Source organism: Pleurodeles waltl, chromosome 6, assembly GCF_031143425.1.
Source record: "Pleurodeles waltl isolate 20211129_DDA chromosome 6, aPleWal1.hap1.20221129, whole genome shotgun sequence".
NCBI lineage: Eukaryota > Metazoa > Chordata > Amphibia > Caudata > Salamandridae > Pleurodeles > Pleurodeles waltl.
In genome coordinates, this window is record NC_090445.1 from 1,539,863,233 (window position 1) to 1,539,875,694 (window position 12,462).

At 48.3% G+C, this 12,462-nt stretch overlaps 1 protein-coding gene across 1 annotated transcript in view; it reads right to left on the bottom strand.

Moving 5' to 3' along the window:
• Nucleotides 1-6,058: 6,058 nt before the first annotated feature.
• Nucleotides 6,059-12,462, bottom strand: part of GPR157 (G protein-coupled receptor 157) — a 69,705-nt gene continuing 63,301 nt past the window's right edge. Inside the window, exon 6 of the mRNA XM_069241155.1 lies at nucleotides 6,059-8,175. The gene's annotated coding sequence lies outside the window, so the exon portion shown is untranslated. The remainder of the gene's footprint in view (nucleotides 8,176-12,462) is intronic.

Genomic DNA, 12,462 nt, shown 5'->3' on the forward strand with positions numbered 1-12,462 from the left:
AAGGTCTGCTGTGGCCTGTGCCTGTCTGAGGGGAACCGACTGTCCCGAGGTCCCCGATGGACCGGGCTGGCCATCTAGATCCAGGGAGACAGAGCTGCTGTCATCACTGTGGCCCTCTTCTGGGGGTGGAGGGGACATTTGTGGACCCTCCTGCGCGGTGACCTGGCATTCGGGTCCTGCAGGGGTATAAAAGTATGGTTATTGCTTCTGTGTGTGCCAATGGCGTGCCATGGGTGGGTGCCCGTGTACCCCAGTGCTGGCATTCCTTTGTGGGGGCTGTTGTGACGGTGTTTGGGGGGGGGGGGTGATGGGTATGTGCATTGGGCATGCTTTGGTGATGGGTGTCCATGCTTTGGGGCCGCATGCAGGGCTACGTTTTGGGATGGGTGGGTTGTGATGGTGAGACATTTGCAAGGGGTAGTTGTGATGGGGGTGAGGGTGAGGGTGGGGGTATGAGTTGGCATGCAGGTGGGGTGGGGGGGATGAAGTAGTGAAGATGGGACTTACCAGAGTCCATTCCTCCAGCTACTCCTGCGAGGCCCTCAGGATGCAGGATGTTCAAGACCTGCTCCTCCCATGTTGTAAAATCTGGGGGAGGAGGTGGGGGTCGGCCGCCAGTCCGCTGTACCGCGATGTTGTGCCTTGATACCATGGAACGCACCTTCCCCCGTAGGTCGTTCCACCGCTTCCTGATGTCGTCCCTATTTCTTGGGTGCTGTCCCACAGCGTTGACCCTGTCGACTATTCTGCTCCATAGCTCCATCTTCCTGGCAATGGTGGTGTGCTGCACCTGGGCCCGAACAGCTGGGGCTCTACTCGAACGATTTCCTCCACCATGACCCTGAGTTCAGCATCTGAGAACCTGGGGTGTCTTTGAGGTGCCATTGGGTGGTGTGGATGATGTGTGGGGTGGAGTGTGTAGTGATAGGTGGGGTGCTATTTAGTGGTGTGTTGTGTGAGGTGCGTGGAAGTTCTGTGGGTATTGGTATTGTGTGCCTGTGGATGCTTGGTAGTTGACTGTGGTGTCTCTCTCTCGCCTTCTCTCAGAATTTCTGGTCGTAGGGGTTTGTGGGTGATGTGGGTGTGTGTTTTATATTGTATTGGGGCGTGGGAGTGGTGTGTGTATGTGTATCAGGTGTGTGTATTTCGAATTGTCCAATGTGGTAGTGTTTTGTATGAGTATGTGTATTTCGACCGCGGCGGTGTGTACCGCCAATAGAATACCGCGGTTGAAAGACCGCCGCGTGGATTCGTGGGTCGTAATTGCATGGGCGCGTATTTCTGTTGGCGTGACGGTGGAGGTTTGGTCATCGCACGTTTATCGCTGACCTTTGGTGTGGCGGACTTTTGTGGATGTCGGTATTTTGGCGGTTTGCCTATTGTGGGTCAGAATGACCGTGGCGGTTTACCACGACCGCGGCGGTGTTATGGCGGTCTTCTGTCTGGCGGTAAGCGCCTTTTACCGCCGAGGTTGGAATGACCACCAAAGTGTTTTATTTCAATATTGCACTTGGGCATCATCGTTCTTGATTGTCCAAAAAAAAATCGTTGTTTCTGGGATTATCGTTGTTTTAGAAAAACATGTTAGAAGGGGAGCTCTGTTATATTCGTGCCTGGTAAACTTCAAGAAAAAGGAAAGGAGAGAAGAAAGGGCGCTGTTGGGAAAGTGTCTACACACAATGGAGGCCGCCTCCACATTTGGTGATTGTTTTCATGCAGTGGGCCCCTAGCAACCTAACAAATGACTGAGAAAATGAAACGAGGACCTCACAAAATCCTGCACGTGCAACCTTAACTCACAGTATCATCAATGGTACAATGGTAGGCCCCAGGAACATACCACTACAGTCACATAGTGCACCAGTAATGGGAAGAGCAATGAATATCCTGAGACACAAGTCCTTCCTAATGAGTGCTTTATTCACTAGTGCAAGTCATGGCAGTGTACAATCTATGCACACGCTGTGGTAAGCAAGGGAAAACAACACACTGCAAGCCAGGATGGGATCACTTCCTTCTGACTGGGCGCAGGAGAGAGTTCAAGGCAGACCTTGCACAAAGTTCACTCATGAATGGAAGTGTTGTCGTGCAAACACCAGTGCAGCACGTTCTCCAAAGGGCTTTGATACACAGCCTCTAGTGCGCAGCTCCAACCAGGAGAACATGATCTATTTGAGTGCATCAAGGGGTCTGCGTGAAGGTTGGTGCGTCTAGAAGGAGAGTACGGGATAAATAGGGTGAGTTGCACATGACTGACCCTGCCCCAGGCAGACCGACCTAGTGGGATACTTTCTCTCAAAGTCCTTTCCGCTTCTAAGTGAGTGTAAATGATCATATAAGAGCATGCACATGCACCTGTTACTGCACACAGAAGAAATAGTGCAATTAAAGCGTAACATATGTTGTTTCGTAACATCAACCTATGTGCACAGGGACGATCTACAACTCTCTCACCCTTCCGCCCAAGAACAAACTGTTCTCCATTTGAATTCACAATTGTTGGAGATCACTTTTTTTGCACTACCGCTCAGTTCCCGATGGGGCGCCTCAGACACTGGCTATGTAAGAGGAAAACAGAGGGCTTAAAGCAGGAGGGAACTCCTGTTCAACACTGAATATCTGTATCAAGCGACAGATCTGATCATTAACACTGCTAACTAACACTCTGAGGTGTAATGGACCTGGTGGCACCGCAGAGGGCCTCAGTCTTAATGAAATATGTGTTCCATGGGAGGATGCAGGCACAACTCACAACAGCGCTGGATATGACGGTCGCTTACCTGTAACATCCGTTTGCAGCTTGTAAGTGCCTGCAGACACATGCTGGTCAAACTCCTGCCACCTAGAGGTCAGATACGGCATGGTCTTCAATGTTTTCCAGGATAACAGATGGAATTTCTTTGCAGACCCATACAGTAGTAAGGGTCGGCTCATAATCGAACCCAATCCCACTCTCAGCTTGCTTTGCCTATGAACTGCATTAAAATCAACGTATTCCATCATATGCACCTGTGCTGACAGGGAGGTTGGGTGGGACACCTGTGAACGTATAGTCAATAATAAGTGGCAGAACTAGTGTTATAGGTGAGTATCTTCACTGCAGCTTGGATTTTCGACTGGTTCACATGCTTTGCCCTAGGTAGTAACTAGTTGCCAAGGACTGGAAAACAAGAGACATAGACCTTTGTGAGAAGAGATTACTTAATGCTACCGACCTTACATTGGCATCCAATGAGCAATCGAGGCCAAACTATATTACGTGTAAAAGATGTAAGTGCAGTTTATCACGTCACTGCCACGGATAATTCAATACAATCTTTATTACCCATTAGTGCAGCAATGGCTAACTTCCCTATGTTGGAATGTGCTGCGTTTTCAATTAGCATTTTATTGCACAGCACAAATGACCTTGACAGACTGGACTCGTATGAGCTACGAGAGAGAAAATCGGTTTAATAATGAATCTACGGTCTTTATTTAGCAGCGAGCTTTCATACTATCCAGAAAGTGCAGAATTTGTCTCATTGGCAGAAGTGGGCACAAACAGGAAGGAGGCTGAAAAATGGATCCTTGACTAAAAGTTAAATATTTATTGGACAAGATAAAAGCATTGGTCTGGGAACGATCTTATTTCTGTGAAATAGTTCATAAAGCTCCCACGTAGAGTACATGCAATGCATTGACTCTTCTAGGGATGCGATTGCTACCAAGAATCTGAATTTCTAAATCCGCAGTACAGCACTGCGGCTGTGCATGGCTGGAAAGACAGGCCCATGAGTTCCTACTTGCTGTGGGCTGCTCTTGCTGTAATAGCGCAGTCCCCGCAAACAGACTACTGTTATGTCTCGCAGATATTGTATTTGGCACCCTCCTGGGTGCCACGGAGGTGTGGCGGTAGCCCCTTTGGGTAGTGTTGCATCGATTTCTGATGCAAGTCGACAGGTGCCTACTTAATAGACTACTATCAAGGTCACTGTAGTTTTTCCGCCATAGAAAGAGCAGCGACTGCAAGATCTTGCCTGTGCTCACTGCAAGTGGTGGCATTTAAATATACCTTGTGCCACTGCAGAGCGTCCCTGCCACAGCCCCTCACTGTCAATCATTTGTCATAGCCCAGCCGTCTGTGGCATTGAAGGGCGTGTAGAAGTCATGGACCATGCCTCCGGACTGGATCCAGAGATTTGCAGCCTTTAATCTCATTCTAGTTTAAAGAGCGCGCCTGGGGCCTAGTGGTGTTGCCTCCTGATGTATCACTGGGGGTACGCAATGCTCCTGGGTGACCTTTCATCGGTGGGCAGCACCTGTCCTCTGCCAGTTATCCTCAAGGAGACAATTTTTAATCTGGGACCTCAGGACCCACTGGTGCAGTGCAGGTGCCAGAGAGGGAAGGTGAACACCTTGGTTCTCTCTGCATCCCCCTTACCTCTGGGGAGACGGTGGTCACAGACCCCAGTCAGATGAGTGTTACACCCGTAGCAATGATGTAGAATTAAAGAGAGGATGAGTCCAACACCCGCTCATCACCCACATGGAGAGGAAAGCAGAACAGTAGTGGAGCCATTTTGCATGTCCTTCATCATTTGTTTGACTGGGGAGAGGCAGGTCCTATGATAGATGGAGCACTGCTGCTTATGCTGAGATAGATCGTTGAAGATGATGCTGTTGAACAGGGAGCGAGAAGCGCTTCATTGAAGAAACTCTTCTCCTGATGAAGTCACCCCCAGCGATGCTTCTACATGGGTGGGTGTCATCTGATGTCAATGGAATCTTTTCATTAACCACCCACGCTGGAGCCCCCTAACCACTCAGCAAGTAGCAGGCTTGCAGTCTCTTTTCCCACCTCTCACCAGATTATTCCTGTGAGTCGACCCCAGAAGGTTGTACTAACACAAATGCCAAAGTAATAAGCACCAACACCAGACATATCAACGCCATGGTTGATGGACTCCAAGTAAACTCCACGTCCACCCAAAGCACACCCGCCAGAGTACATGTACATGTACGGAGCGGGAGCACAGAACATGTGTGGAATAGGGTAAATGGAAACGGCTTGCCCCTACATTCGACTGACTTGACATCTGAGTTCATAATAACACCAGCTTTAAGGTGATGGCATCCAGTCGAGGCAGCAGTTCCCTGGTCAAGCCCGGTCAGCGATGGACATCTTATACACAAGTACCTTCTAGGGAAGCGGCACCCCAGTGGTCGTGCCAGTGGTTTGGGGAAGCTTCAGGGAACAATTAATGGATGGGGTGGAACTAGAGCGAAGCAAAATCATGAACTCTGCACCCCTTCGCAGGAAGATACTAGGTCTGCTCCTGGGCCTTTAAAAGGTTACCCTACAACGGACGTTTGCATGTTCAACTACACTGCAGCCGGTGTTTGAAAGCAATGCCCCTTCCCCCTTTTAGCGCCGGGGGCACATGAAGGAAAACATATCCTGCGTGTTGATGACTGCAGGGCAAGTCTACAGAAACTTTGTGTTCTCAATAAAAAAAACAGAAAAATAACCAGACACGATGATGAACAGAGAAATCTCAAAATGCTGACAAACTGAGAATAATTCTTGACCCTGTCAAAGGGTTAGATATAGATAACACGCGAGCCTAGCTCAAACGTTGTTTCCCTTAACATTTAGGATTATTCCACTTCGACCACTAGGTGGCAGGAGTATGCAAGGATTTGAACCTGTTGCAAAAGCCTGCAAGTCTCAGCGAGCGCGGGATAATGACACAATGTGTCGCGTTGCCTTCAATTTAAACTAAGGCGCGTGTACAACAATTAGTGGAGTTCAGCCTTGTGATTTAATTAACAGAGTTACAAAACAATGAAACGGAGAAAGACTTCCACACCTTCTAGAACACTTGTAAAGGAAAGTATCCATGGAGTGTAAAACGTAAATTACTTGGAACGCACCTGACAGGCCTCGAGTGCCCTGGCCCTAGCAAGAGTGGAAGCAGCTAGTGAATGGGAGCCTGAAACATGGGAACTAAGGCAGCCGAGGATTAAGACACGGGGGGGGGGGGGGGGGGGGGGGGGTGGGGGGGTGGGGGGGGGGGGGAGGTGGCACACTTGATCAGAGGGCTGAAAATCTTTTGAACATGAGCAGCAGACAGACCGGTGGGCACAGCAAGCATAAGCAGTGGGCTAACAGGTGCCCCAACAAGTATGAGCAATTGTAAAACCTGTGGGGGCAGGTAAGCCGGGGGACACGATTAGCAGGTAAACTGGTGGGCAAAAGGATCATGAGCAGCAGGAAAAAAGGTGTGCAAGAGGAGCATGAGCGAGCAGCAGGTAAACGGGTGAGCAAGAGGAGCATGAGCGAGCAGCAGGTAAACGGGTGGGCAATTAAGGAGCAAGAGCGAGCTGCAGGTGAACGGTTGGGCAAGAGGAGCATGAGCGAGCAGCAGTTAAATGGGTGGGCAAGAGGAGCATGAGCGCGCAGCAGGTAAAAGGTGGGCAAGAGGAGCATGAGCGCGCAGCAGGTAAAAGGTGGGCAAGAGGAGCATGAGCACGCAGCAGGTAAAAGGTGGGCAAGAGGAGCATGAGCACGCAGCAGGTAAACGGGTGAGCAAGAGGAGCATGAGCGAGCAGCAGTTAAATGGGTGGGCAAGAGGAGCATGAGCACGCAGCAGGTAAACGGGTGAGCAAGAGGAGCATGAGCACGCAGCAGGTAAACGGGTGAGCAAGAGGAGCATGAGCATGCAGCAGGTAAACGGGTGGGCAATTAAGGAGCAAGAGCGAGCTGCAGGTGAACGGTTGGGCAAGAGGAGCATGAGCCAGCAGCAGGTAAACAGGTGGGCAAACGGAGCATGAGCTCACAACAGGTAAAAGGGTGAGCAAGCGGAGCATGAGCGCACAACAGGTAAAAGGGTGAGCAAGCGGAGCATGAGCGCACAGCAGGTAAAAGGGTGAGCAAGAGGAGCATGAGCGCACAGCAGGTAAACGACTGGGCTCGTATATCGCGTGTTACCAGTAAACACGGAGTTCGGGGAGGCCCAGGGCACACACGCAGCAGTTAAATTCATTGCTCCAGTAGAACAAACAGCAAGTAAATCAGGAGTTCAAACATAGTGGATGGACCAAGAACAGGCGAAAGATGAGTAGAAGTGGAGCAAATGCAGCAAGTTAACTGGGTGGGTTAGACAGCAGCAGGTGAAAGGAGTGAGCCTGATGGAGGTGCACGGACCTGGAAGTGTAGTGATGAAAATATGTATTTGGGACAGCCAGAGACCCGCGATCAAGTGGACGAGTGCCCCCAGCACAGAGATGTGGCCAGGATGGAGCAGGGGCAAACACATTTATGGAAAAGAGGCAGCAGGTATGAAGAGTTGGCCAGTCAGGTGAGGTGCAGGGTCGACAACAAGGATGGATGCCACGGGCAAGCAGAAGAGCTTCCAGGTCTGCATGTTCAGTTTCTAGAGTCTTTGTCACATAGAATAACTGGATTAGCCCCACAACCAGCCACTCCCAACGTTGCCCCAGAATGAATTCCCCACTCCACTCCACTCCACCCCACCCCACCCTCAGTGCTGGGGAGCATCAAAAATCGACAGTACAATACTATTAAGAAACTACTTCTGTTAGGAGCACAACGTTAGGCCATTGTGTGTTGAGCTTTAAGCAAGGCACTTCTGTGTGGCACTCAAAGGGAGGCATGCATGTAAGGATCACAATGTGTGGCCATTGTGGGCACAGATCTAAACGAGGCTCTTCTGTGAAGAACTCAGAGACTCGTCTCTGTGATGAGCTCAAAGTAGGGCACTTAATGAGGCGTCTGAAGTGAGGCTTGTTGTGAGGTGTGAATTGAGGCACATCAGTGACAAGGCTTGGTGCTGCTCATCGATGAGGTATATTAGTGAAGAGTGTAGGACGAGGCACTTCGGGGAGCAGAGAGGAGGATCCAGTATGGTTCTCTGTGACCAGCATTTGAGGTGTCATCTGTGGACATGTCCCCCAGGAGAAGAAGTCCAGTCTAAGACAAGTGATATCCGGCTACAGAGTCCAGAAAGACACCAGTGGTTGCTGATCAGGCGGGTCCAAGCAGAAACTAGTCACTCAATCAATTTCTTTTCACGGAAACACAGGCAAGCGTGTCAGCGGAGTCTGGGTCGAGGCAGGCAGCCGATTGACTACCAGGTCCACTCTGGGGTTCCACAACATCCGAGGAAATACCTGTTCACAACAGAGAAGGGTAATTACTACAGTGTATGTGAACATTTATTCTACTGCTTGCATCAACTGTATGTTCCTGTAACCAACCTTGCAATGCATGCAACAATCCTGCCATTGACAAGGCTACCTACTGCAAGTCGGACTACTGTATTAATGAGCTAATAGCTTGCTAAGTCACTCCCTAGCCACATCTGCTCTTATTGCAGAGAAACACCCTGATGTACTCCGCGCCAGGTTTGGAAGCACATGAAACAGGTTTCCACAGAGATAGGGGTGGGTGGTATTCATGGAGTCTCACTCCATGGAATTACATAAAAACTCTATGAGATTCCGCAGAGCTCCACAAGCGCTGATGTTTAGCACCAGGAGCTTGTTCTGCACTGAGAAATCAGCGTGAACGGCACCATGTGGCGTGCCACACAGTGTTGCTGCTCCAGCTGGTTTTATTGAAGCTCAAGTAGATTTTCTACTTGAGTGGCAGCTTCCAAACTCAAATGGGCACAACTGCCCGCAACTGCCTGCATTGGAAAAATATCATCTGGTGCCCCCAAAAATCCTGCTAGTAGATGCCAATTCTCCCTTGTGCTCACCAACTTGCCATTAGCGAGCCGCGCTCAAGAAACAAACCTCCGCCATGCGGCAGTCTGTGGAGTTTTGCCAAACTCTACTTTCCATGTGTAACGCGGAGTGGCTAAAACTCCTTGTACTCCGCTGATGGAGCGTAGTTTATTGCCTATCCCTACACAGAGAAACATGGAAAAGCATGAGTGGAAATGGCTTTGACTTGTCAAAGGCTTCAATCAATCAACAGTCTTTCTGGTCAAGTGAAGCAAAACTCTTGAATAATTATATAAATGTTGTTATGAATTGGTTTCTTCACTGGCGGTGGTTGGGCCGGGGGAGAGGGGGTATGGAGAAGGACATGGATAACTCAAGCATAAACTGTAAATGGTGCAGATGTGTCTTTGGGGTGTGGCTCAGAGTCTCTCGACAAAGGTGTCAGCATGTACGTTTTCACTTGTATTCCAGAGGTTTGCAAACAATACTTGTTGCAAACATTACTTGTCACAAACGTAAATTAGCACAAATCTAAGGGACCATCAAGGGTATAAGGATAAAAAACACCCCCCTTTGCCCAGTCCTGCACCTCTTAAAAATCAGCAACAACAGACATTCTAGAAAACTCTTGTTTGATGACGCCAGCTGGGGTTTTGAGCTCCACTGCAACATCATTCACCAGATAGCCCCGTTACCAAATCAAATGATGTCATTGGTGGAAGTGAGGTGCTTGCCTCTCCCTCCTGCCCCCATTAGCTCCAGCTCCCACATTGCGGAAAGGCTTGCAACAGAGGCTGTGCACCCCGCCTTGCCCACACATGAGTAGGTAGTGTGCGTATTTGATAGCCATTCACATTGGCTATGAATGGGAGATTCACTGGCTTTTATTCCTAAGAGGTCTCTTCTCCCTCTCACCCCAAGGTGATCTTTAACATCACCTTTGCCCAAAGCAATGAAGGACTTTATCCCCCCTGCCCTAAGAAAAGAGTGGACCTTTGTTTGTCCTGATTTGGTCACAGGTAGGCAGGGTTTTTACAGCTCTTACGTCCCTATCAGGGGCGGCTCCTCCGTATTAGCGAAGCGTCACCCCACTGTTCAGTCAGGTAATGACAAATGAAATGATGATAAAATAATGTTATTATCATTTGATTTGTCACTGTCCGAGTCTCTCTGACAGCCATGGCATGGCGGGCAGGGTCATAGGGAGGAGGAGAGGTGGTCAGTTTGGCCGGCCGTCTTATACATGTGCACTTCGATTTCTCCAACCCAGCTGTGTTATACACCCAGGCTGTAGAAATGGCAAAGGCTCCCTGTGCGAGCGTCAAACCTGCTCGCTCAGGCCAGTCCTGACGCTGCTGTCATGCTTGTAGCATGAGAGCAGCATCTGGATTGGGAGCCTGTGCTTTTCTGCCCCAGTGACTGCTGGGAGGACGAGGAGATGAGTGGCCGGCACTGGGACCAAAGCTGCAGATACTTTATTATTTTTTTATTTATTATTCCCACCCATTAAAAAACCCCAACACCCCCTGACCCTCCACTTTGATTACCGCAGCAGCCACTGGTCCCTGTGGTTAAGAGCATCAGGTACTGAGACCTCACCTTTCTCCTGTCCCTCCGCTTTGCATATGACAGGAGTTTATTAAAATCCGTCTATAGTTTGCTAGAACATATGCATTTTTTTCCTACAAATTCTGACAGCAAAGACTTTAACAATAAGATAAACATAGTAAAGCTGTTCTGGATTATTTCGCCGGTTAGAACAGAAGGCATTTGGTATAAAGCACATGCTGTAGAGATGTTTGTCTTTCCAGCAGATCTCATGATTAGATGGTTAATGTACATGCTGGACAGAAGTGATTATGTAACGTCTAGTCACAGGCTACGGTCTACACCACACAGGAAAAGGCAGAGAGGTATACATAGCTAACTAATACTTTCTCCCCATAGTAATATCTAGGAAACAAAGTGATTAGCAGGCATCCTAATCTCGTACAGGATATGAAGCAACTCAAAAGGCGGAGCTCCCCCTTCCTAGAAAAAAATTGCCCTGACCCACATTTTGCAGCATGCTTCATCATTGGACTTTCTCCACATCCGAAACATGTTGGATGGGCTCTACCGTTGAGTAGGGCATGAGATTTGTATGTTTGGGACTGCAAAGCCTTTAAAGCAGTCCACTGTAAGATTTTTCAAGGCTACCCTAACAGGATTAAAAATATAGTTGTGATGGTTAGTGGGATGTTATTGCCCTACTATCAACCATTTTGTTAACATTTTCAGCCAATTTTGTGTGCCAAAGAAGGTCGATGGCCTTCATAAGGACATGCGGATCCCTAGGTATCTGTCTTGTCCTTCAAGTCCAATAGTCTGGTTTGAAGACGGACAAGTATAGAAATATACATAAAACCAATAGAACAATAAATATTTCACTTGCTTAATGTTTTGGTTAGCCCCAGGAGTTTTACTGTAAGAGCTGCTTTCTTATCACAGGGATTGAGTAGAGCGGTTTACTGTAGTCACACATTATCAAGGGATGAACACTGCCAGCTGTGGCCAATAATCCTGCTGCCTAGTGGAATTACTCGGCACATCTGGCAGCATTCATCCCTTCAGACAGGTAAGTATGAGTTCCTGGAAACATGTTTGTGGTTGTTTCGAACAGGAGTATACGTGGTGTGTGCCATTATTGAAAAAAGTCACAAACCACTTCTTGACTGAATTCCTACTTTTGTGATGGGTTTCCTACCCTGCTTAGTCCTTCTGCCTTTTTGTTTTGGACTCCAGGCAGATATCTGGCTGTTAATTTCATGTACCTTTGCAAGGCCCCATATTCAATCTTTTTCCAAGAGTTTGATCTCCTCCTACTCTTCCGCCCCAGTTTGAGGAGGTAAAATATTGTTGTTGTGTTGCCTGTTTGGATCTATGCAGTCCTTCCACTAATCTGCATATGGAATACTTTCAGTGCGAGGACTCCATTGGCCTGTGATGTTCAGGGTCCCCATGTGGGATCAGCAGTTGGTGCTGGATGCATCTGTTGTGATGGTCACAGAGGGAGCAGTTGTTTGAAGATTCTACCTTTGCACATATGCTGAACATTCTACATTGCATTTCCTTTTGCACCTTGTACATAACAACCACTAGATCTTCCCAGTTTCTTCGACCATTGGGTTTGGAACCATTCTTGATTTGATCTTATGAGTAAACTGAAAAACAGGGTTAGAGGAGTGCAAGAGGCTATCATATTCAGAAGCTTTATGGCTGTTATTACTGACAGAGATTGTCCCTTCCGATAGAGAGACACTTTCGATTCTCTTCTACCCAGCTAATGACCTCCCCTTTTTGCAGTTTAGGGACAACACTAGAAAATCTTAGTTTCTTAGGTCTTTGGGAGAATATGGTGTGCGTTAGTTTCTCTATGCACTCCCTACACTTCTGTATGGAGCTGCCCTTTACCATCCAGTCATCTAAGTAGGGCTACACATGTATCTGCCATTAAAGCATTTCATGAGTACTGTGAGTTCAGACTATCAATTCAAACACCTGCTTAGGGGGACAATGTCGGTTCCTTGCCACAGACAGGAGATATTTCTTGTGCTTGTTTATTGGTATATGAAAACTGAGATCCTTGAGATCTTTGGTCAATGTACTTCCCTTCATCAAGCATCGGTATAACCACTTGAAGTGTGGTCATTTTGAAATGCTGTATTTTTATCTGTTGAGGAGCCTCAG